This window comes from Coenobita brevimanus, chromosome 13 (assembly GCF_032717465.1).
Source record: "Coenobita brevimanus isolate Jiangsu-jjx chromosome 13, ASM3271746v2, whole genome shotgun sequence".
In the NCBI taxonomy this organism is placed as follows: domain Eukaryota; kingdom Metazoa; phylum Arthropoda; class Malacostraca; order Decapoda; family Coenobitidae; genus Coenobita; species Coenobita brevimanus.
Genome location: NC_136966.1, coordinates 35,188,980 through 35,216,136, shown reverse-complemented (window position 1 = coordinate 35,216,136; position 27,157 = coordinate 35,188,980).

Here is a 27,157-nt window from a genome sequence, read left to right as displayed (position 1 = left end):
TTCAGTTTTTATTGGACCTCTTTAACACGGTTTGGAGTGAGGACTCTGTTCCCAGGAGTTGGAAGTTGGGTATTTTCCTCCCCATTCCCGAGCCTAGTAAAGACCATTCCCAGGTCACCAACTATCGTCCTATCACTTTAACATCATGTGTGTGCAAGCTGTTTGAGAAGATGGTCAATGTCAGGCTTATGTGGTTTCTGGAGAAGGGCTGCTTTCTTTCTCCGTTGCAGAGTGGTTTCCGTAAATTACGGTGCATTTCAGACAACCTTGTCAGGCTCGAGGCGTCGAACTGTGAAGCTTTTGCTTCTGAGCAACATCTTATGGCTGTGTTCTTTGACCTTGAGAAGGCTTATGACACTGCCTGGCACCATGGCATCCTCCAACAACTTCATGCCTTTGGTTTACATGGTCGTCTGCCTGTGTTGCTTAGAGACTTCTTGACCGATCGTGTGTTCCGGGTCCATGTGGGTTCTACCCTTTCTGCGCCACTGTGCCAGGAGGAAGGTGTCCCACAGGGGAGTGTCTTAAGTGTTTCCCTATTTGCGGTGGTCATCAATGTTCTTCTCGACACTGTGTCTACCAGGGTATCCTCATCCCTTTATGTGGATGACTTAGCTATATGGTTTTCTGGTTCCCGCATGTCTGCTATTCAGTGGCATATGCAACTTGCCTTGGACAAGATTTCTGCCTGGGCAACTTCCAAGGGTTTTCGGTTTTCCCCTTCTAAGACTGTGGCTATGCACTTCTGTAGGATGAGAGGGGTACACCTGGACCCTGATCTCCAGCTTTGTGGCGTTGTGTGACAGACAAAATTCTTGAGCCTGACGTTTGACTGCCGTTTGACATGGTTTTCACACTTGGCAAATCTTAGAACATCATGTATGATGGCTCTCAATCTATATTGGGTTCTGTCCCATACCTCTTGGGGTGCTGATCAGAGGATGCTCTTGCATTTGTTTCAGGTGTTTGTAAACTCCAAGCTGTCATATGGCTGCGAGGTATACTCGTCTGCCACAGAGTCCAGACTAAAAACTCTAGATGCTGTCTATCATGCTGGTCTTCACCTCACAACTGGGGCTTTTCGGTCGTCTCCAATTCCCAGCTTGTTGGTGGAAGCTGGTGTGCCTCCCTTAGATCTACTGTATCAGCCTGTTGCAGCATGGTGCTGGCTCCGGATTCGTCGCCTTCCAGACTCGCTTGTCTGTGAGTGTGTGTGACAAAACAGTCTTGTTTTTTGTATTATAGTAGACATGCTCACATGCCTAACCCATTTTGCTATAGGGTTCGGGATATTATGGAGGAGTTTGGTTTGTCAGCAGTACTTGTCAGTCCTGTTCGGATCCTGAGAGTTGCACCATGGATATTGCCCAAGGTAACTTTCTGAAGGTCTTTTGCAGGCTCAAAGGATTCTGTTGCTCCTCAGTGTCTTTTACAGTTATTTTTAGAACATTCTTCTAGTCATGGTGGTTCTGTACTCGTGTAAACTGATGGCTCTAAATCCACATCTGTTGTTGGTTTTGGAGTGGTATTTCCCAATTTTAGCCGTGGAGGTAGTCTTCCTTCGGTTGCCTCAGTTTTTACTGCAGAGTTGTCAGCCCTGAAGTTTGTGTTTGTTCACCCTGACAATTATTTTACTATTTTTAGTGACTCTCAAGGGGCACTTTTGGCCCTGAACTCTTTTAACTCATGGAATGGCTGTTCCTTTTGTTGGGTTCCCGCACATGTCGGTGTGGTGGGCAATGAGAAGGCGGACCATTGGCCAAGGATGCGGCTTCTCAACAGCCTCTACCCGAATATCCGGTTCCTGCTTCTGATGTAACACCTTACTTGCAGTGCAGAATTCATACGTGTTGGCAGAGACGCTGGGATGGTGTCGCTCATAATGAGCTGAAAGAGGTTTTTCAGAGAGTGGTTGTGCCAAGGGTTCTCCCTTCCATGCCTCGGCGATTGGAGGTGGCTCTTGCTAGGCTTCGCATTGGGCACTCTCGGCTTACACACGGGTTTCTGATGAGTGGTGAGACTCAACCGTACTGTGATGATTGCCTTGTTCCCCTTTCTGTCCATCATTGCTGGTCGAGTGTCCAAGTTTGGGGGACCTGCGTCAGAGATTCCCCCATAAGCTTAGAGGGGCAGATGGTGCCTACTGTCTCTCCTCAATGCTTGATGGAGCCTATAGCGATTTTACTGATGTTTTTAGTTTTCTTCAGGAGGCGGGCCTACTTCCACTTTTATAAGTAATTGATATTTTTTGTTAACTTTTAATATTTTCAGTGTTTTGTTTCTAGTAATAGTTACTGACTTTATTTTGAATATGCACTATTTATTTGCTGCGTCTTTTAGCTTGTTGTCCGGCGGCATATGACCCTTGCAGTTGCACCACCAGTTTCTGCTACAATCCATCATCAATCATCATCAATCTCTCTCTCTATATATATATTTAGAGGCGGGTACCCAGTACACAAAAAGTACCGTCGGTACCGGTACTTGCCTAAATTTGTAGTGTCAGTACCAGCACCGGTACCCCCCCAAAAAAGAAGTACCGAGTACTGACTCGGTTCTCGGCACTAGGTTCATGAATATGAATCAAGTAAAGTTGCTCAATATTGATTTTTTTTTTTTGTTAGTACTCTGAGGACCCAGAGACCAGTCTTGTCAACAGAGCCAGACCTGAGGAGAGATGAAAGATGTTGTTAGACAATTGTCACACTCACATGAGCTACGGGGTGACTAAAGCATAAGGCTTTGCGCCCGTTCAGTCCTTTACTTTGAATACATAGATCGCTGAACTTTAACTGGCCACTGTAATTAACATTCTTATACACCAAGTTTAATGTTTATAAAAAAAAACACAATTTTATGACTACATCATGTCATTACATGCACAATAATCTGATTAATAATTACACAATGCACTTCAGTTTTCTTTTCCAGTGTTGACCTTTAGGAAAATGAGCACTTCAAAATATTAGTCACTGAGTCCCGCCCGTTTTGGTTTGAGCACATCCTTCCCCAATGAAAACAGACGTTCCACAGCAGCACTGGATGGTATTGGAGTGTTGTAAGTTACAAATAAGTCTCTGAAAACCTTGCAAGGAAAGCAGTCTTTGTTGATGTTATGTTTCTGGGGTTTCTCCAAAAATTTCTTTACTAGCTTTATCCCAGTCTCCTTTTTCTTCATCCCTTTTACATAGAGGGGTTCGAAAAACTCTTCCTTGACATCCTGCTCGTCATCATCATCAGTGGTGCTGCTCACTGCGTCCTCTAGCTTGCACTGCAGTAGTGACACCATCTTCTTCTCCACCCTCCTCCTCATTTGCTCTACAGTATGTCGTAGGAGGCAGACTCAGGTAACCACGCCAACCCCATAGCTTGAATTGGGGATGAAAGGCAGCAGCAAGCAGGCAGTCAATGTCCTCGAAACGATGGCCGAACCTGCCTTCCACATCGACAATCATTGGGTTCACTAGAAGCTAGCACACCATCAGATTGGCACTTTCCTTCCCCTCTTTTATTTTCTTGAGGCACATGGCCATGGTCGGCAGCAACACTCCCATGTAGGTCTTCTCCTCACCTTCTTTTCTAACACACGACGAGTGAATATATAAAAATAAAATCTACTGGTACCTAGTACCGGCAAAATATGCGTAAAAATGTACCGTTGGTACCAATTTCGGTACATGAAAACAGTAGTCACTACTGCTACCAGTACTCGTATTGTAACTCGGTAATGTTACTCGGTACTTTTGTACCTCGGTATTGCCCACACACACACACACACACATATATATACATATATATATATATATTTATTCCCTACTTCCCCCTAGATTTCCCCATCACATGATACTATCCCTCGATGAGCACTCGTGACACATATCACAAACATTTTATATAAATCATAAATAATCAACAAATGTCTTAGCAAGGTACAGTACCTGTCCACTGACGTCCGTCATTGCCCGGCATCCTTATGTCACCGGCACACCTGCCGCTAAGGTATCGCTGGCACACACTACGCACCCATATCGCACAATGAACACTGGTGACACATATCACAAACATTTTATAATAATCATAAATAATCAACAAATCTTAGCACGTTACAGTACCTGTTCAATGACGCATATGGTTGCTAGGCGTCCTTACATCCCCGCACACCTGCTGCTAAGATTTTGCTAACCTACGCTATGCACCCACAGAATTCCTTCACGGACACTCACTGCACGTTTCACGTTCCTTGTACATAAAGTATACCTTCTCACTAAATGTCTTAGCAAGTTACAGTACCTGTTCAATGACGTCCATCGTTGGCTGGCATTTTTACATCCCCACACACCTGCCACTAAGGGATCGCTAACCTATGCCACGCATCCACAATATCTCACATTGAACACTGGCTGCACTTTTCATGTTCATTGTACATAAAGTATAACTTCTCACTAAATGTCTTGGCAAGTTACAGTACCTGTTCAATGACGTCCGTCGTTGCCCGGCGTCCTTACGTCCCCACACACCTGCTGCTAGGTTATCGTTCAGCCACGCTATGCACCCACAGAATTCCTTCACGGACACTCACTGCACATTTCACTTTCCTTGTACATAAAGTATAACTTCTCACTAAATGTCTTAGCAAGTTACAGACTTACCTGTTCAGTGCCGTCCGTTGTTGCCCAGCATTCATATATCCCCGCACACTTGCCGCTAAGGTATCGCTAACCTATGCCATGCACCTACAACGAACATTCGCTGCACATTTCGCGTTCATTGTACATAAAGTATAACTTTTCATTAAATGTCTTAGCAAGTTACAGTAGCTGTTCAATGACACACGTGGTTGCCCGGCGTCCTCACGTCCCTGTACACCTGCCGCTAAGGTATTGTTAAGCCACGCTACTCACCCACAGAATTCCTTCATGGACACTTGCTGCACATTTCACGTTCATTGTACATAAAGTATAACTTCTCACTAAATGTCTTTGCAAGTTACAGTACCTGTTCAGTGATGTCCATTGTTGCCCGGTGTCCTTACATCCCCGCACACATGCCGCTATGGTATCGTTAACATATGCTACGCACCCTAAAATTATCCCTTCACGAACACTTGCAGCTCAATTCACATACACTTTACACTAAATCATATGCAAATACATGATTATCACAATGATTCCACCCCTACCTCTGCAGTTATATATGTTCCTTACTACGGTACAACATGACTGTAATGCAGCACTTTTGCCTCGAGATTTACGATGCACCGCTATACTGGCACGCATCACGCTCCTTCACGAACACTCACAGCATCTTGGCCTTATATTTCACATAAATTCGTATGTGTATACAGTATCAGAATCAAAATATCCATCCCTAAACACTTCTAATAATCCCTTCCCGACTATGGTGTACAGGTGGCGCCTGCCCCATTCCATACTATGGCTATGGCCTACGTAACACAGGCTAGTTCCAGTATATCACAAAGCAAGCCACTACAGCTTTCACACATTATACAGTTTAGGCACTGGTTTTTCTATATACGTATCTGTAGTCACATCGTAGGGCCCAGGGGAGGCGAAGTGGCGAAACCCTGCTACAGTGAACATGCATCTTGCCCCTAGGCCTAACAACTGATAACGGGCACCATTTCTTTTCAAGATGTATATCTATATTCCATCGACAAAATCACTTCAAATTATGCTTAGAAATAATATATTGTCACACTCAGTCCATAGGGGCTTCGACTTGGATGGGAGTGGGAGAATTAGGGTGATTTAAAGGGACAGCACATGTGATGCAGCCTTATAGCCTGACTCCTTGTGATCTACTGAGGTTTCTCGTTATGGGCAGGCTCCGAGGAAGCTCTACAGTGTTAACAAGTGTTTACCTTGAAAGAGGGACGCACCCGCTAGGATGTGTCCAAATTTGACACAAATCAACTGAAAACTTTTCTTTTGACGGCATTTTTTCTGCTTTTTCACGCGATTGGCATCAATGTGCGATGTGCCAAACCACAAAGAATGCAATTCATGTCGACATGCCTGGGAGGAGAGTTAAGAAGAGAAAAATTGATCGAGGTCAGCATATGTTACCTGACTCTGATCAGGTTTTTCTGGGTATTTCCTCCACAGGTGCCAGACTGATGGGGTTTTCTAGGCCTTGTCATACCATACTAACACCAGTTGTAATGGTTACTGGGTAAAGCCTCTGGGACTCCAGTAGCTACATAACTAGGGAGGAACTCCCTAGCCCCAGTCCTCTTTTTAACTTGCACTGCAAGGGAGCAGAAAATACAAGAGCCCATATAACCATGCACGGGTTTAACCTTTGGAAGTCACTCCAAGTGGGGGCTTGGAATATTCTAATATTCTAAGGATGATCAACTACCTTTATCACAAGAGTAGGGGCAACTGGGAATTGGTGTAGCTGTGTCTGAGGTAAGGCGGCTGGGGCGCATATTCCCAATGTCTATTGCTGTTCAGCACTTGGAGAAATTAGAATCAATCAGCATATGCAGCGAGTGCTGGGGTTTTGGTGGGGGGGGAGGGTTAGTCAGCTATCCCCTTGTAATATCCAGCTCAATCCTCCATCATCGTTAATCATACTTACTGTTTCATTCTCTAGAGATTCATATGGGAAAGAACATAGTACCTCACTTGAAAAATCTGCTTCCAGGAGATTAGGTGTGCTAAGCTGACTCCATGCCTTCTCACCCCCGCACAGTTGTTGACTTTATACAGAGGTTTTATTCACCCCTGTGTAGCGTACAACTGTCATGCATGGGGAAGATCCCACATACAGCTCTTCTCACCAAGGTGGAGTCAAAGGCTTTTCATCTCATTAGGACTCCTCCTCTTACTGGCTTCCTTCACCCGGTGCACTGCTTCATCTTTGTCTCTTTCTATCGCAGCTTCAATGGTCACTGCTCCTCTGAACTATATGCTTGCATTCCTCCATCACTATGGCAGGCGTGTAGCACCCGTCTAGCAACAAACTCTCATCCCTTTTCTTTCAAACTCTGTAATGCAAGAGTTAACCGTTATTCCCAGTCCTTCATGTATGCAGCAGGTCAATTCTGGAACTGTCTCCCTCTGTCTGTATTTCCTACTGCATATGATTTCTAGTCTTTCAAATGTCTCCCTCTGTCTGTATTTCCTACTGCATATGATTTCTAGTCTTTCAAACGCAGTGTGTCCAGGCATCTTGAAATGTACGGATCTTGAATTTGGATCTCCATTTTTTTGTTTTTGTTTTTTCCTGGAAGAAACAATTTGCAGGCTCATGGCCTTTGTTCCTTTTTCCTTGCATAAAAAAAGTAAAGAAAACTAGTTTAACGGGTAACTTGCTTCTTTAGTGGCAGATATAGTAGGTTAGTTTAACTTAGGTTTGTGACGAGTCACTAAACCCAACTTAACCTAACCTAACCTGATTTTGCCTACTGTATCTGCCCACAAAAAAAAGCTAGTTACCCGCTGAATTAGTTTACTTTTGTGGAGACAGCTGACTAGACCCCTCCAAAACCCCTGCACCCACCACATGTGCTGACTGGTTCTAATTTCTCCAAGTGCCTAATAGAAATAGACATCAGTAATATGTGGCCCTGGCATGCCGAGATCAGTAGTGATGGTTATTCATACTACTGTACATGTCTGGCTGTGACAATGGTGCAACTGTGGCATGTTTTGTCTTTTGTGTTGACAGGGTTATGCCAGATGATGAGTGTATATTGCTGGAGAGAGAAAAGCTCTCTTTGGGTTTCATCTCTCATACTCCTGTGTATGCTTCAACTAAGATAAGTGATCTTAAGAGGAGCTTCATGCTTTTGTGGAGCAGTGCCCTATGTAAGATACACTCTTGGCCCTTGATGACATCGATGCGGTAACTGGCATTGACAGGGAAGGTTTCAAGGAATGTCTAGGCCCTGATGACTCTGGAACCAGGAATTCATATAGTTCTTACCTTCTGTATTTTGCAAAGTCCTGTATCTTGAGAATTGCTAGATCCTGGCACAAGTTGCCAGATTTTTACCACTATACTTGTTATTCTAATATCAAGGGGGCTGCAAAGAAGGTTGATCACATCTTTGTTAGTACAGCAGAGTTTTATGGAGTGCAGAGTTCACTGCGAGTGATCAAGGACTTGCTGATACTATGAGGCTGCAAATCAATATTGAGAGAAGCCCAAGATGCTTCTAGAAACAATTTCATCTTGACAAGCTCAGGAATAAGGCTTGTGCTTATGAATCTCTAATTGGTTTGAAAAACTTAGTACTGTCAAGAACCCTGTTGAACGATGGCATACCTTTAACCCCTTAACCGTGGGGCGTCACTTTCGTGATGCTCAGGCGCAACGAATCATGCCACGGGGTGTCACTTTTGTGATTCTGTATCATTTTGAATTCTCCTGGGCTTACAAGTGGTGGCTTGTATCATCTATTAGTACTGCTAATGTCCAACACTAGTCATCACTCCAAATCTCATTTGTACTCCCATCCATTGTTGACAATTTAGCCATTTTTCCCCATTCCTGACTCCCCTCCCTACCTCCCCTCCATTACCCTGTCCTCTCGTCTGCCTGGCCGTGCTGCGCTAAAGCAAATTTCCCCCAGAATTATCCACTGTTTTCATCCATTGAAATAAGCCCTATGCCCTATTCTTATGCAAAATAATATATACCAAAAAGAAATAAGGTAAGTGATAGTGCTATACACCTTGATTTGGCTAATTATCACCTGACAACACCTCACGTGCACTCGTTTGCTAATTTTCAACGGAAATTTCCCCTTTGAAATATGCCGTATAATCTATTCTCGTAATAAAAATATATGTAAGAAAGGAAGGGAGAAGCCAAAGTGACATTTACATTCACCTGGAACTACCTATTTTTTTCTGTATTTTCAAGATTTCCTACCAATCATTTTTTAGCATGTACTGCTACTGTCCACCAATAGTCAGCAGTCCTAATCTCATCTGTACTCCCATCCATTGTTGACAATTTAGCCATTTTCCCCCGTTCTTGACTCCCCTCCCTACCTCCCCTCCAGTACCCTCTCACCCCTCCCTACCTCACCTCCTTTACCCTTTCCTATTGCATGCCTGGCCGCGCTGCACTAAAGCAAATCTCCCCCGGAATTTTCGACTGAATTCATCCATTGAAATAAGCCCTATGCCCTATTCTTATACAAAATAATATATACAAAAAAGAAATAAGGTAAGTGATAGTGCTATACACCTGGAATTGGCTAATTATCACCTGACAACACCTCATGTGCACTCGTTTGCTAATTTCCCACGGAAATTTCCCCTTTGAAATATGCCTTGTAATCTATTTGCGTAATAAAAATATATATAAGAAAGGAAGGGAGAAGCCTAAGTGATATTTACATTCACCTGGAACTACCTATTTCTTTATGAATTACCGAGATTTCCTACCAATAATTTCTTAGCATGTAAGTTAGCAACTCTCAGCCCCATTGTCACTGCCAACCCTTGCCTGCTCAGATAAGCCACGCCATGCAGTTCCTTGTCCTCCTCTGTGGTCAAAGCATGTCGCACTCGCGCCCCGCCATTTCCGCCGCTTCTGCACCCATTGCAAAGGGCCTCGTGGCCTCTACCCCCAGAAAAACTCGTGGGGGAAGCAGGAAAGGACTAAGTGACTCTGCAGTGGAACGTGAACTTGCCGAATTATCAATGATAATGATGGATAGTGACTATGATCCTTCGAGTGATTCGTGTGATGATCCGCGTGAGGAAATCATGCCAGAAACTCCTAGTACGAGTGCTTCAGTGTCCCAAGTTATCCCAAGCTCCAAACGAAAGGAGCCCTTAGTGCAGCAAGGGAAGGAATTTGGGAAGGGAGTGAAAAGGCGGCGGGTTAGCCCCGGAACAATGCCCCCGCATGACCCAGCCTGCCATGAGTCCGGAGGTGAATCACCTCCCTGCTCCCCTAGCCCCACTTCACTCATTTCTTCCTCATCTTCAGCTGAATTTTCTCCGGAGTCTTCATCGTTGGAGTCGCCACCAGCATCTACAGTGAAGGCAGGCCGTAGAGGAAGTGGTAAATCCCTGGTCCGTAAAAGTAGAGTTGCCAGTAGAGTAAGGGCTGCTAGTGCTGTACGGCAACCCAGGGTCAGTGCGAGTGACCTTGAACAAGCTAAATCTGCCTCACAGCCACCCTCCACCCTCACCCACCCTACACCGCCACGACAGGGAATCCTGGACGCCTTCGCGTGGACGGAAGGGTCTGATATTGTCCCAGAACATCTTGATTTCAATGAGAGTTCCTCAGGGATACAGCCTGCCTTCACTCTTGACGAGAATGCTGAGTGTGTTGACTTCCTTTTGGCCTTCCTCGATGATGAAGTCATGCAGCACATATGTGATGAGACCAACAGGTATGAATCACAACGTGCTGCAAGTGGTACAGGTGCAGCGAAGATGCAACAGTGGACCACGCTGGGAGTGCAGGAGCTGTATGTGTTCTTCGCCCTCATGCTTCTCATGCCACACTCAAAGAAGCATGAGTTGGAAGAATACTGGTCCATGGACCCCTCACTACCCTCAATCACCTTCAATAAGTACACGGCCAGAGATTGCTTCCGGAACATCATGGGAAACCTGCACTTCACCAACAGTGATGTACCTTCCCAAACTGACCCACTCTGGAAGATCCTGGAGATTCTGAGCAGAATGAAGGATAAGTTTATGACATTCTTCCACCCCTTTCAGAAGGTTGTCATTGACGAATCCTTGGTTTTGTTCAGAGGACGTCTTAGGTTTGTGCAGTACATTCCAAGCAAACGCCATCGCTTTGGAATCAAGTTCTTTGTACTGTGCGACTGTAAGATGGGGTACATCCTTGACTACGTCAGTTATTCAGACAGCACTGTCGATCTTGATAAAACACACCCCCTTGGCTTCTCAGGCTGTGTAGTGAAAGTGCTCCTTGAAAGGTATTTTGGTGGGAATCATGTGCTGTATACTGACAACTATTATACAGCACTGAAACTTGCTAAATACCTTTCAGAGCACAGCATTGGCTCCTACGGCACTGTCAAGAGTAATTGTGCCCACTTCCCTAAATTCCCAGAGGCAGGAAGCTCGCAGCGAGGAGACGTGCACCTACGCAAGTCTGAGGAGATGTTGGCAATACGGTGGCATGACAGGAGGGTCGTGCACATGCTCACCACTGTACACAAGGGGGAACTGAAAGGCAGTGGGAAGGTTGACCGTAGGACAGGCGAACCTGTGGGGAAACCTGATGCTGTCATAGACTACAATATCAACATGCGGCTGGTGGACAAGTCCGACATGATGATTGGAGAGATCGACTGCCTCAGGAAGAATACTAGGTGGTACAGGAAAGTTTTGCTGCATCTCATAGACATGACGATGCTGAAAGCCTTCATCCTGTACAAGATGAAGGTAAAGCCACCCAAGTCCTTCTCCCTGAGGTTGTTCACCAGGAGTTGTGTTCAGCAGCTGCTTGAGAGATATGGTAAGGTGATAGCAGCAGCTCCAAGGCGCCATGCAGTAAGACTTCCCGACAGACTTGAGCAGAGGGCTTACATGGATCGGCACAGACTGGTGCAAATGCCTGCCACAACCAAGAGGAAGGCTGCGATCCGCAGGTGCCAGGTGTGTGCACATACCATCCGACACACACCTCAGCACAAACGCACCTCTTTGCAGTGCGCTGAGTGCCAGGTTCCCCTCTGCATTACCTGCTTCTTTGATTACCACAGCCAGAAGCAGTTCTAAAAGTGCAAGTGGAAAATGAAAAAAATGTGTAAATAATGTGTAAATAGCAAGTGAAAGCAATGGATGTACATATGATTGAACAGTGTAATATAGTTTTATGTTACTGCAGGTGACAGTGAATAACAAAGTGTAAGTAAAACAGAAGTGTAAATATTGAAAATACAATAAATGTAAATAGAAATGTAAATAATTAGTAATATAAGAATATGAGTACAAATACTTTAGGTTATAACAGTGAAAGTGAATCCGTGGCTCTGTACGTATTTTACTGAAAGAAAAATTGAATGACTACAGTGACAATAAATTAATACTACTGACGGAAACTTATGGATAAAGACTGCAGACATAGATAAGTGTTATATAGTAATAGTAATATAAAGGGTGAGTGTTTTTTTGAATAATAAATGACAGAATACCAGTGGCGAACTAGTGTGAAGATCATAAGCGCTCGTAATTTTCATTGCTTTCACAGTGTTTTTTTTTTTTTGGAATATGGATTCCAAACTACTTGATAATCATAGAATAGTATTTCTAGTGATAATATCTGGCTGTGGTAATCATATTACGGGTTGTCGGGAAGTGTAAAGTGGAGACTTCGTTACCCAACTTCAGAGGTCTCCACAAGTCCTACGGTACTCGACGAAGGCTCAACAAACATCCAAGAGGAATGCTGAAGGTATGTGCCATAAGCATATTTAATTTTAATATTCTAGGACTAATAACTGATTTTTGGCAAATATTTTTAGAGAGTCTGTCAGAGACCGAATATGCCTGCGGGACAAGCAAGTCAGAGCAAAACAAGCCCGTGGTTAAGGGGTTAAGCATGTTACATGGGCTGTGGCTGATGAGTGCATTGGAGAGCAGCAGAGATCAAGGAAGGGTTTCGTCTTGCCAGAGACTCTGGCCACTACTGAAGAGAGTCATGTTGTCCCACTGGCTGGGGATTGGGACCAGCCCAGACTTTCGTCTAGATGGGCAAAAGTTTTGCTGAGAAGGAACAAGGAGAGGTATGTCAAGGAAATCGCTGAGGAAGCTCATTTACATGCAAAGGAACTCCAACCTGTCTACCAGGCCCTGAAGAAGCTCCACTACAGACAAACCACTCATATTAACCTGCTGCGTGCCAGTGCCATTTAAAACGGTCTGACATAATTCTGCGGCCAGTGCCAGTGCCGTTTTAAAATGGTCTAAAATAAAAAACTTCACTGTGACCGCATTTTTCAAGATTCACGGGTAAAAACTGGCAGGTATGTAAGGTAACTGTTCCTTTACCATCCCTCAGGCTATCAAGGCCATACACTCACTTGCTCCCCCCCTCACGCTCACTCTGCCTCACTCTGCCTGTGTGCTTCACCCAGGCATTTTGTAAATATTTTCATGTAAGTGTAAGTTGTAAATATTTTCTTGTTACTGTAAGGACTATATTGTGAAGTCAAGTTGTAAATACCTACTTGTAAGTGCCAGGACTGTACATAAAGAAGTCAGGCTGTACCTGTCTTCAAGTAAGTGTAAGATAATGCATTCACAGTGAGAAAGACACGCAAATTGTGATAGATGTTGAAGTAATAAGTGATCAGAAAAGTGTACTGAACATTGCTATACCTTCCCAGCAGAAATACCTGAGTATACCTTACATAGAAAACGGCTTTCTCACGTACGTGGTGAGCGTGAGAGAGCGGCTATACCTGTACACGAGAATGCAGGACTCAATAAAACTCATTTCTGAGTCTCGGTGAGCATCTTCATGGCGAAATTTATTGATCCACATCAAAATCTATCATTTTAGTAAAAAAAAAAAAAAGTCGAAAAATGGCCGGCACTGGGGTGACTCAGAGGGCTAAAAATAGGCGGCACACGAAACTCTGTATGGAAAGCAGATGAACAACTCACACTGGGGGTGAGTATAGGGCTTGTTGCACAGAGTTCTTTGAGCAGCTATATGATTGAACCTCCCAGTAGAGAACTTCCATTGGCTGGTGTACAAAATTGGCTTCTTTCCCACTAACTGATGATGATGTGCCTTCTCTAGAGGAATTCAAGAAGACAGTTTGCATGTTGACAAGTTGTAGGGCAGTTGGTGTCCCAGCAGAATTGATCAAAACTGGGGGTGACTCCATGATCGCGGCATTACGTGCAGTCATAGAAACCATTTGGTGGCATGGTATTATGCCGCCTGGTTGGAGAAGGCATATGGTTAGCTCTCTCTGGAAAGGGAAAGGGAGACCAGAGTGGCTGTGGAAACTACTATGGTATTACAATGCTCACTGTGGCTGGCAAGGCTCATGCTCATAGTCTCCTGAGGCATATCCATGACCATTTGCTAGATTTTCACTGACCCGAGTAGCCCAGATTCACACCAAGAAATCTACAGTTAACCATACCCTTGCTCTTTGAGTCATAATGTAACACCGCCTTGAGTATCGATAAGGTCTGCATGCCACCTACATTGATCTCAAGAAGGCATATGACTCAGTAAATCAAGAGATTCTTTGAGAACTCCTGCAACTCCATATGATCTCTACAGTGATAATTTAACTGATTGCTGCCCTGTATTCCAAAAATAAGAGTGCTGTCAAGTGTGGAAGAGAAGCATCCAAATTATTCACAAGAAGTAGTGGAGTAAGAAACGGATGTTCTTATGCTTTTCAACACGAGCATGTGTTGGGTACTTAGCAGGGCTGTGAGTCGAAGACACTGTGGAGTATCAATTGGGAATTTCATGGTTACTGGCCTTGACTTTGCTGATGATGCAGGTATTATAATGGAGATGCTGGAGATACTGCTGGGTCCCCTCAAGGAATTTCATGTGAATGGGAAGCCAATGGGATTACTGTAGATGTTTCTTGAGTCATGACTAAGGTCCATTGACTTGGTGGTTTGTTGGACGAAGCAGCTCAGTCTGTCAAAGTATGTGGTGAGATGGTGGAAATCTTGGAAAGATTTGCTTACCTTGGTTATAATAAATAACAACAGTTGGTCAGACAATGGGATTTCTTGTTGCATCAGTCTGGCTTTCAGGATTATGAGTTTGCTCAACTCAGGCTTTTGGCATTGCCATTATTTGTGTAGAAGAACAAAATTTGCATTTTCAACGTACTGGTGCTCCCTGTCTTACACTGCAGCTCTGAGTCATGAACATTAAACAGTGCCTTGAAGTGGCAAATTGGCTGCTTTGGTACCAAGTGCTTTCGCAGGATCACGGGATAACACTGGTACGGCTGGGTATGCAATGAGAGACTGTTCCCTGAGACTGAATCACGGTCTGTTACCCACACAATACATCGGTGTTAAATCCCACTATATGGGCAGGTGACTGTTTTTCCTGTGGATGACACTGCCCACAGGGTGATCTCTGAGAGGGATAACTCAAAGTGGAGGAGAATAAGAGGAAGGACATGGAACTCTTGGATGGAGCAGGTTGATCATTTATGTCGAGAGATGATTAGAGGGGGAAGAGTGGCTTCCTGGCTGGTTGCACGAAAAGACCCATGTGGTTGAAATCTAAGAGTATGTCCTCACTGAGCGAGAAGGTGGGCACGAGCAAGAGTGGGCTGGGACAGGGAGATTTTAAACCACTAACTTTATATACGTGGCCGCATTGCCAGCGGTTGCGAGCTGGCAACAGCACGAGGCCACACGGGCTCAGGCGGGAAGAGTTGACAGTTAGCTTTCCTCCCTGAACCGCACCGGAAAGATGGATACAGAGCAGCTCGTTGAAGTTTCGCTAACACCATCTATATAGGATGCATTCAGTATGAAGCACAGTGACAGAACATATATTGCACAGCATTGGAAGAGGATTGGAGAAAAATTAGGAGTTTCTGGTAAGCTTATATAAGTATATATTCTACAAATGCATACTACTACCGTGGTGTTATCTGTTGTTTGTTTAAGGATGAATAGCTGTCACTTTAAAGTTTTTATAGTCTGGTGAGAGATGGTAAAGATATTTTGATGCAAATTGGTTCACTAAGGCTATATGCATACTTTATAGCACTAGGCATGTATATTAAGCTAAAGTGATGTTATTTTGCCAGGGTATTGAGCCTTCATCTGAACAGAAATACTCTGTGAAAATGTCTTTCACATTTTTTGCCATTATTATGTAACTTTTTTCTGCTGAGTTAGGAAACTGTACATTGCCATTATTTTCTCCCTTACCTAAATGAGTGGCTGTTGCATGTATTCCTTTCTCTTCAGTACTTATGTTGTGTAGGACACAAACAGCTTTAGTGATCTGTGCTGCTTTTTCAACTGATGTCTCAGTAGCTTTACTCATTATTCTGAATTTTGAGGACATAATTCCAAAAGCACACTCAACACATCTTCTGGCTCTCGATAGACGATAATTATAATATTAAACACTTTTATTGCGATTTAAATCCTGTCTAGGGCAGGGTCTCATCAAATACCAAAGAAGGGGATAAGCTTCGTCCCCCTAAGGAACATACGGTACGTTTTGCAAAAACTTGGGTAGTTTTCATTGAGTGGGACATTTGAATGCATTCTCTTCAAGGCATCGATAAAGATCACTTCCCCTAAACACCCCTCCATCACTCTGTCTGCCCCTTGCTCCAAATCTATTGTTAAAAATTTGTAATGTACATTAGTCACGCCTTGTAAGATTATCGAAAAGAATTGTTTGTAGTTGTAGAACACAGATCTGCTACCGTTAGGACATTTCAGTCGTACATGTTTCCCGTCAGTGCAGCCATAGCAGTTGGGAAAATTCCATTTTGATGCAAATTCATTAGCTGACTGTCTGCAGATTGCTTCATCTGAAACTGGCATGTATAGAGGCTGAAATTCATCCCAAATTACGCTGCAAACTTCCACGACAATATCAGCAATAGTTGTTTTCCCCATCCTAAATGCAAAATACGTTTCTCGAAATGATGATCCTGCAGCAAGATATCCGTAAAAAAAAAGGAAAAACAAACAAATGTTTCTTTCATTATAGACGATGTGAAGCTTTGTTTTTTCCATGTATGTATAATTATTACACCGGGCACAATTTTTCCCCCCAGAGAATGCAGTCAAGAAGAATTTAGGAATCTCTGTGACCAGTTTCGGCTAGAACTGAAGAAAGTACCCACAGGGAAGTCAGGGGATCCCGGATTATCTATTGAAGATTATCTAAGCTCCTGGCCATGGTTTAAGATGATGTTCCTTCCGAAAGATCAGATTCAGGGAGGATTAACTACAGGCAACTTAACTTGGACTTCAGTAAAGAGGACCTGTGATTTAGACTGCACAGGCAGATCCAGTGGAAGAGCAAAGCCATACTTCAACCTATGATTCACAAAACCCTACCCTGAATGAAGGACAGAGTATCCTTCCACTTGATCCTCCTATAATGATGAACTCTTAAAGGACTCATCACTGAAAGACGATTTTCGTCATAGAACAACAAAAACTTGACTTGTTTACGAAGCAATCTGAAAAGGAAAATTACTCAGATAGGATATTTATTCTTAGCCTTTTACCATCAGTGAAATCTTTAGAACCACATAAAGCACATTTATTTCTCATAAAAGTTCAACAGTTGCTTTATGATGTTCAGTTCCCAAGACTTTTGCCAGTAATCAATAATCAATCCCATTTTCATATTGAAAGTTATGTGTTCAGTTTACCTTAGAGCTATTTCACTTGAAACAATATTTGAATTCTGAAGAAGAGGGAATTTTTATTAGAATTAAATTTACCTTTTTATATTCATATGTATTATTATTTATACGGTAGTAGAAAGAGACCTTTGCAGTCCATCTTAAAAAAAAAAAAAAAATTAAGCCACTTGTATCATATATATTTTTTCAGGGCTCGTATATACAATCAGTGGGCACCTGTGGTGTTAAAGCATGGTAAAGGGGAATGGTTGTGTAAATGAGTTAAGCTGAACTGCCATCCTTTCCTTAGCTACAGTCTTTATATTGCATATCGTCACAGTACCTCTAACGTGATGAGTGGTTAGACAACACAGGTGTCCATTAATCTTGTAAAGGAACCCCAGTGTTACATAACTGATTGTTACTGCTAGCCTTTCCTTTGGGGGGGTTGGCTTCCTGCGGTTAGTAGTTTGTTTCTGAAGCCAATGTTCTATGAGAGATAGCAGCTTATGGAAAGTCTATGGCTTCATACTGAAATACTCATAAAACTTTTCAGGGTCCTCTTCTAATCGTGGGCCGAGATGATATTTTAACCATGTTGCTCTCTCCCCTTGCTAATCTGGTGAATCCACCGCTTCTCTCGTTTAAGATGGTCATGCTTCAATATGCTGTTCTCCAGCAACAGCAACTTTCGTAGGTAGGCCATTTTTTAATTCTGTGCGCCAGGGATCGTGCAGCCTGCAGTCGCTGTAGGTGACATGACGACGTTGCCATGGCAACTCGCGCCAACCGCTGCGGCTCACTCCAAGTGCGGACATTCAAACGCTCCAGCTCGCCACAGTTCTCGCTCGTGCCAGCCTTCTCACTCTCAGTGAGGACATACCCTTAGGGTGAGTGAGACTATGCGCCCCGTGGCGTTTCCCCCATAATTACTGTATATATATATATATATATATATATATATATATATATATATATATATATATATATATATATATATATATATTGTTACGGAACAGAGACTAAAATCACTACTGTCCTGCAAAGTTCCAGGTTCAAAACAAAAGAGTTAGGTAAAATTACAAGTTAAAGTTTAATGCTCAAACTAACAACTAAACATTCAGGACTCATAAGGATAATGTAATGGCAAAAAACAGGTTAAATATATGGTTAACTGCAATAGCCTCTATTAACACGAAATTAGCAACAGTAGATTTATCTAAATCAGCCCTGATATAATGAGAAAACCGGATAATGCTCATTTAATGCAAGATATATTATTACAGATACAAAATATTATTAATACTGGCTGACACCTAAAACACATGAATCACAAAAACCTCACTAGGCCTACGAATTAACACCTTATGCTATACAGTACAAGAAAAAATGTAACAACACTTATACTCAAATTACACAGCAGCTAGATGGTTGGAGACTTCCTGAGCACTCACAAAAATAATAACAACTGTACAGGGGAGGACAGAGATGTGAACAAAATGAGGAGTAGATCTAAGTGGCAATTAATGCAGAGACTGAGCTCATTATATAGGGTCCGGCAGAGCTTGATACAACTTGCAAGAAGGACGCACAAATGAAGCCATAGGGGACAAAGAGTTGACAATCCTGCTCTGAACAACAGAAAGAACGACTTACTCTACTACAAGGGGGAGAAGGGGGGAGTGAGGCAGAACACGCAAGTCCGGTCAATATGGAAGCCACGAGGCGAATCGTGATCAAACATGCAGCACACTGTACGTTAGAATTATACAAAGATTGATGAAATCATAGGCTATGTAACACCTTTCCACAAAAAAAAAAAAAAAAAATTACAAAGGAAATTTCTTATTACTCTAAAACAATCTGTCTAAAGTCTAGATAAGCAATCTGTAATAACATTTTCTTTCCCCTTGACATGTTGTATGTCTAATGAATACTCCTGAAAAAGTAGACTCCATCTTGTCAATCTCTGATTTTTATCTTTAAACTTACTAAGGAATTTCAGTGGGTTATGATCGGTATAAATGACTATGGGGTCAAAACCAGAACACAAATAAAATGAAAAATGCTGTAAACCCAAAATCAAGGCCAAAAGCTCTTTCTCAATAGTTGAGCAGTTCTTCTGAGGTGGAGTGAACTTCCTACTGTAATAATATACAGGGTGTTCAATACCCTGATCATCCTCTAGCAGCAAAACAGCCCCAGCTCCTGTATCACTTGCGTCAACAGCCATCTTAAAAGGCTTAGCAAAAGTTGGAGTAGCGAGCACTGGCTGACTTAATAGGATAGCTTTAAGTTTGCTGAAAGAGGATTCACGGTTATCGGTCCAGACAAATTTAACTCCCTTTTTCAGTAGGTCTGTAAGTGGTGATACAAGAATTGAAAAGTTAAGAACAAATCTCCTGTAATAACCTACCATTCCCAAAAATCTTTATAGCTCTTTCCTACTTTTAGGTCTGGGAAGATCACTTATAACCTGAACCTTACCTCCTGGTGGTGCAACGTGTCCACCACCAATTATGAACCCAAGGTACTGAACTTTAGTTTGACCAAACTCACACTTTGATAAATTAGCTACAAGATTAGCCTGAACCAAACGCTCAAGAAATTTACTGACATGGCATAGGTGATCTTTCCAGTTGTCACTGAAGATTAATACATCATCAATATAAACAACACACCCTGCCAAACCCTCTGTTACAATATTCATGAGCTTCTGAAATGTGGCTGGTGCATTCTTCATACCATATGGCATTACAGAACATGCAAAAGTCTTTCCTAGTGTTACAAAACATGAGATCTCCCTAGCACGTTCAGTCATAGATACTTGCCAGTATCCCTTTAACAAATCAAACTTACTTATGTACCTAGCCTTTCCGATCTTGTCTATGCAATCTTCCACGCGAAGGAGAGGGTAAGTGTCTGTTTTGGTTATCTGATTAACACGTCTGTAGTCGATACAAAGCCGCTGTGACCCACCTGGCTTAGGGACTAGAGTGACACGAGAACTCCACTCGCTCTGACAAGGCTCAATCATCTTGTGGTCCAACAGGTAGCCAAGCTCCTTCTGAATGAGAGGAACTTTCACTGGGTTCACACGGTAAGGAGGCAGTTTAATTGGCTTTGCATCTCCAACATCGACATCATGCATCAACACAGTGGTTCTTCCTGGAGTGTCACGGAACACTTGCGGGTACTACTGCAGTAATGCCGAAAACTCCTGCCTTTCCTCGGGAGCTAGATGAGAAAGCTTAGTCTGGAGATCATTCATGATATCAGGATTCTTCCCCAAACTCCAGGCTCATGCTGCATGGGAGAACTGCACTTGCAGACTCGGGTGGAACAGCTACAGTGCAGACTGGGTTATTTTCGTCCCGCCTGTGATATAACTTTAGACTCTTTAACAAATTGGATCCCCTATCCAGAGTATTGGACATCACTAGCATTTTTCAAGTCTTTACAAAGTAGGGAACCCCCGGGCACTGACCTAATGAGCTTCGCGACAATGAGCTAATAGGCAGAGGGCAGTACGCCCAGTACTCCCCCTCCTGCGCCGTGCCTCGCCCAGCACCCCTGAGATCCAAGGCATTAACGACTGGCAAACCTATCACCCTCTTTAACCCATTGGACCCAATATCCCGAGTATTCGACAGCACTAGGATTTTTCAAGTCTTTCCACAGTAGGAAAGTTCCGGGTAGGAACCTAATGAGTTTCGCAACAATGAGCCAAGAGGCGGAGGGTGATTAGCTCAGTACTCTCCCCCCCCCACCGCCGTCCCTCCCCAAGCACCCCTGCGATCCAAGACGTTAATGACTGGCAAACCTATCAGCCTCTTCAACCCATTGGATCCCCTATCCCGAGTATTGGACAGCACTAGGATTTTTCAAGTCTTTCCAAAGTAAGGAACCCCCGGGTAGGGACCTAATGAGCTTTGCGATAATGAGCCGATAGGCGGAGGGCGATACGCTCAGTACCCCCCTCCCTCCCCGGCGCCGTGCCTCGCCCAACACCACTGCGATCCAAGCCGTTAACGACTGGCAAACCTATCAGTCTCTTTAACCCATTCGATCCCCTATCTCGAGTATTGGACATCACTAGTATTTTTCAAGTCTTTCCAAAGTAGGGAACCCCCGGATAGGGATCTAATGAGCTTTGTGACAATGAGCCAATAGGCGGAGAGCGGAACTCTCAGTACCCCCTTCCCTCAGCGCCGTGCCTCACCCAGCACTCCTGCGATCAAAGGCGTTAAGGACTGGCAAACCTATCAGCCTCTTTAACCCATTGGATCCCCTATCCCGAGTATTGAACAGCACTAGGATTTATCAAGTCTTTACAAAGTAGGGAACCCAAGGGTAGGGACCTAATGAGCTTTGCGACAATGAGACGAGAGGCGGAGGGCGGTACGCTCAGGTCTCCCCCCCCCCCAGCTCAGTGCCTCGCCCAGCACACATGCGAGACAAGGCGTTAACGACTGGCAAACCTATCAGCCTCTTTAACCCATTGGATCCAATATTTCGAGTATTAGACAGCACTATGATTTTTCAAGTATTTACAAAGTAGGGAACCCCCGGGTAGAGACCTAATGAGCTTCACGACAATGAGCCGATAGGCGTAGGACGGGATGCTCAGTACCCACTCCCTTCCAAGTACCGTGCCTCGCCCAGCACCTCTGCGATCCAAGGCATTAACGACTGTCAAACCTATCAGCCTCTTTAACCCATTGGATCCGCTATCCTGAGTATTGGACAGCACTAGGATATTTCAAGTCTTTCCAAAGTAGGGAACCCCCGGGTAGGGACCTAATGAGCTTCGCGACAGTGAGCCGATAGGCGGAGGGCGATACGCTCAGTACCCCCTTCCCCCAGCGCCGTGCCTCGCCCAGCACCCCTATAATCCAAGGCGTTAATGACTGGCAAAAGTATCAGTCTCTCTATCCCATTGGATCCCCTATCATGAGTATTAGACAACACTAGGTTTTATCAAGTCTTTACACAGTAGGGAACCCCTGGATAGAGACCTAATGAGCTTTTCGACAATGAGCCGATAGGCGGAGGACAGTACGCTCAGTACCCCCTCCCTCCCCAGCACCATGCCTCGCCCAGCACCACTGCGATCCAAGCCGTTAACGACTGCCAAACCTATCAGCCTCTTTATCCCATTGGATCCCCTATCCTGAGTATAGGACAACACTAGGATTTTTCAAGTCTTTACAAAGTAGGGAACCCCCGGGTAGGGACCTAATGAGCTTCGCGACAATTAGCCGATTGGTGGAGGGCGGTACACTCAGTACCCCCTTCCCCCAGCGCCGTGCCTCGCCAAGCACCCCTATGATCCAAGCCGTTAACGACTGCCAAAACTATCAGTCTCTTTAACCAATTTTAATCCCCTAACCAGATTATTGGACAACACAAGGATTAATCAAGTCTTTACAAACTAGGGAACCCCTCGGTAGAGACCTAATGAGCTTCACGACAATGAGCCGATAGGCGTAGGACGGGCCGCTCAGTACGCCCTCCCTCCCATGCACCGTGCCTCGCCCAGCACCACTGCGATCCAAGTCGTTAACGACTGGCAAACCTATCAACCTCTTTATCCCATTGGATTCCCTATCCTGAGTATAGGACAGCACTAGGATTTTTCAAGTCTTTACAAAGTAGGGAACCCCCGGGTAGGGACCTAATGAGCTTCGCGACAATGAGCCGATAGGCGGAGGACGGTACGCTCAGTCCCCCCCCCTCCAGCGCCGTGCCTCGCCCAGCACCCCTGCGATCCAAGGCTTTAACGACTAGCAAACCTATCAGCCTCTTTAACCCATTGGATCCCCTATCCCGAGTATTGGACAGCACTAGGATTTTTCAAGTCTTTACAAAGTAGGGAACCCCCGGGTACTGACCTAATGAGCTTCGCGACAATGAGCCGAGAGGCGGAGGGTGGTTCGCTCAGTACTCTCCCCCCCCCAGTGCCGTGCCTCGCCCAGCACCCCTGCGATCCAAGGCGTTAACGACTGGCAAACCTATCAGCCTCTTTAATCCATTGGATCCAATATCCCGAGTATTGGACAGCACTAGGATTTTTCAAGTCTTTACAAAGTAGAGAACCACCGGGTATGGACCTAATGAGCTTCGCTACAAAGAGACGAGAGGCAGAGGGCGGTACGCTCAGTTCTCCCCCTCCCCCAGCGCCGTGCCTCGCCCAGCACCCCTGCGATCCAAGGCGTTAACGACTGGCAAACCTATCAGCCTCTTTAACCCACTGGATCCCCTATCCCGAGTATTGGACAGCACTAGGATTTTTCAAGTTTTTACAAAGTAGGGAACTCCCGGGTAGGGACCTAATGAGCTTCGCGACAATAAGCCGATTGGCGGAGGGCGGTACGCTCAGTACCCCCTTCCCCCAGTGCAATGCCTCGCCCAGCAACCCTGCGATCCAAGCCGTTAACGACTGGCAAAAAAATCAGTCTCTTTAATCCATTGGATTCCCTTTCCCAGTATTAGACAGCACTTGGATTTTTCAAGTCTTTACAAAGTAGAAAACCCCCGGATAGAGACCTAATGAGCTTCACGACAATCAGCCGATTTCCGGAAAGCGTTACGCACAGTACCCCTTCCCCCAGCGCCGTGCCTCACCCAGCACCCCTACGATCCAAGGCGTTAATGACTGGCAAAACTATCAGTCTCTTTAACCCATTGGATCCCCTATCCCAAGTATTGGACAACACTAGGATTTATCAAGTCTTTACAAAGTAGGGAACCCCTAGGTACTGACCTAATGAGCTTAGCGAGAATGAGCCGATAGGCGAAGGGTGGTTCGCTCAGTACTCTCTCCCCGCCAGCGCCATGCCTCGCCCAGCACCCTTGCGATCCAAGGCGTTAACGATTGGGAAACCTATCAGCCTCTTTAACGCATTGGACCCAATATTCGGAGTATTGGACACCACTATGATTTATCAAGTATTTCCAAAGTAGGGAACTTCAGGGTAGGGACCTAATGAGCTTTGCGACAAAGAGCCGATAGGCGGTGGGCGGTACGCTCAACCCCCCCCCCTGCGCCTTGCCTCGCCCAGCACTCCTGCGATCCAAGGCGTTAACGACTGGCAAACCTATCAGCCTCTTTAATCCATTGAATCCACTATCCCGAGTATTGGAAAACACTAGGATTTTTCAAATCCTTCCAAAGTAGGGAACCCCAGGGTAGGGACCTAATGAGCTTCACGACAATGAGCCGATAGGCGGAGAACGGTACGCTCAGTACCCCCTCTCTCCCCAGCACTGTGCCTCGCCCAGCACCACTGTGATGGAAGGTGTTAACGACTGGCAAACCTATCAGCCTCTTTATCTCTTTGGATTCCCTATCCAGAGTATAGGACAGCACTAGGATTTTTCAAGTCTTTACAAAGAAGGGAACCCCGGGTACAGATCTAATGAGATTCGCGACAATGAGCCGATTGGCGGAGGGCGGTACGCTCAGTACCCCTTTCCCCCAGCGACGTGCCTCGCCCAGCACCCTTGCATTCGAAGGCGTTAACGACTGGCAAACCTATCATCCTCTTTAACCCATTGGATCTCGTATCCCGAGTATTGGACAGTACTAGGATTATTCAAGTCTTTACAAAGTAGGGAACCCCAGGGTAGGGACCTAATGAGCTTCGCGACAAATGAGCCGATATTCGGAGGTCGGTACGCTCAGTCCCCACCCCCCCCAGCGCCGTGTCTCGCCCAGCACCCCTGCGATCCAAGCCATTAACGAATGGCAAACCTATCAGCCTCTTTAATCCATTGGATCCAATATCCCGAGTATCGGACAGCACTACGATTTTTCAAGTCTTTACAAAGTAGAGAACACCTGGGTAGGGACCAAATGAGCTTCAAGACAATGATGCGATAGACGGAGGGCTGTACGCTCAGTATCCCTTTCCCCCAACGTCGTGCGATCGCCCCACCCCTGCGATCCAAGCCGTTAAAGACTGGCAAACCTATCAGCCTCTTTAATTAAATTGGATCCCCTTTCCCGAGTATTGGACAGCACTAGGATTTATCAACTCTTTACAAAGTAGGGAACCCCTGGGTAGAGACCTAATGAGCTTCACGACAATGAGCCGATAGGCGGAGGACGGTACGCTCAGTACCCCCTCCCTCCCAGGCGCCGTGCCTCGCCCAGCACCACTGCGATCCAAGGCGTTAACGACTGGCAAACCTATCAGCCTCTTTATCCCATTGGATCCCCTATCCTGAGTATAGGACAGCACTAGGATTTTTCAAGTCTTTACAAAGTAGGGAACCCCCGGGTAGGGACCTAATGAGCTTCGCGACAATGAGCCGAGAGGCAGAGGACAGTACGCTTAGTCCCCGCCCCCCAGCGCCATACCTCGCCCAACACCCCTGCGATCCAAGGCTTTAACGACTGACAAACCTATCAGCCTCTTTAACCCATTGGATCCCCTATCCCGAGTATTGGACAGCAATAGGATCTTTCAAGTCTTTACAAAGTAGGGAACCCCTAGGCACTGACTTAATGAGCTTCGTGACAATGAGCCGATAGGCGGAGGACAGTACGCTCATTCCCCCCCTCGAGCGCCATGCCTTGCCCAACACCCCTGCGATCCAAGGCGTTAACGACTGGCAAACCTATCAGCCTCTTTAACCCATTGGATCCCATATCCCGAGTATTGGACAGCACTAGGATTTTTCAAGTCTTTACAAAGTAGGGAACCCCAGGGTAGGGACCTAATGAGCTTTGCGACAATGAGCCGATAGGCGGAGTGCGGTACTCTCAGTACCCCCTTCCCTCAGCGCCGTGCCTCGCCCAGCACCCCTGCGATCCAAGGCGTTAAACGACTGGCAAACCTATCAGCCTCTTTAACCCATTGGATCACCTATCCCGAGTATTGGACAGCACTAGGATTTTTCAAGTCTTTCCAAAGTAGGGAACCCCCGGGTAGGGACCTAATGAGCTTCGCGACAATGAGCCGATTGGCGGAGGGCGATACGCTCAGTACCCCCTTCCCCCAGCACCGTGCCTCGCCCAGCACCCATCCGATCCAAGGGGTTAACGATTGGCAAAACTATCACCCTCTTTAATCCATTGGATCCAATATCCCGAGTATTGGACAGCACTAGGATTTTTCAAGTCTTTACAAAGTAGGGAACCCCCGGGTAGGGACCTAATGAGCTTCGCGACAATGAGCCGATAGGCGGAGGGCGGTACGCTCAGTACCCCCTCCCTCCCCGGCGCCGTCCCTCGCCCAGCACCCCTACGATCCAAGGCGTTAACAACTGGCAAACCTATCAACGTCATTAACCCATTGGATCCCAAATCCCGAATATTGGACAGCACTAGGATTTTTCAAGTCTTTACAAAGTAGGGAACCCCAGGGTAGGGACGTAATGAGCTTCGCGACAATGAGCCGATAGGCGGAGGGCGGTACACTCAGTAGCCCCTCCCTCCCTGGCGTCATGCCTCGCCAAGCAACCTGCGATCCAAGGCATTAACGACTGGCAAACCTATCAGCCTCTGTAACCCATTCGATCCCCTATCCTGAGTATTAGACAGCACTAAGATTTTTCAAGTCTTTCCAAAGTAGGTAACACCCGGGTAGGGACCTAATGAGCTTCGCGACAATAAGCCGATTGGCGGAGGGCGGTTCGCTCAGTACCCCCTTCCCCCAGTGCAATGCCTCGCCCAGCAACCCTGCGATCCAAGCCGTTTACGACTGGCAAACCTATCAGTCTCTTTAATCCTTTGGATTTCCTTTCCCAGTATTGGACAGCACTTGGATTTTTCAAGTCTTTACAAAGTAGAAA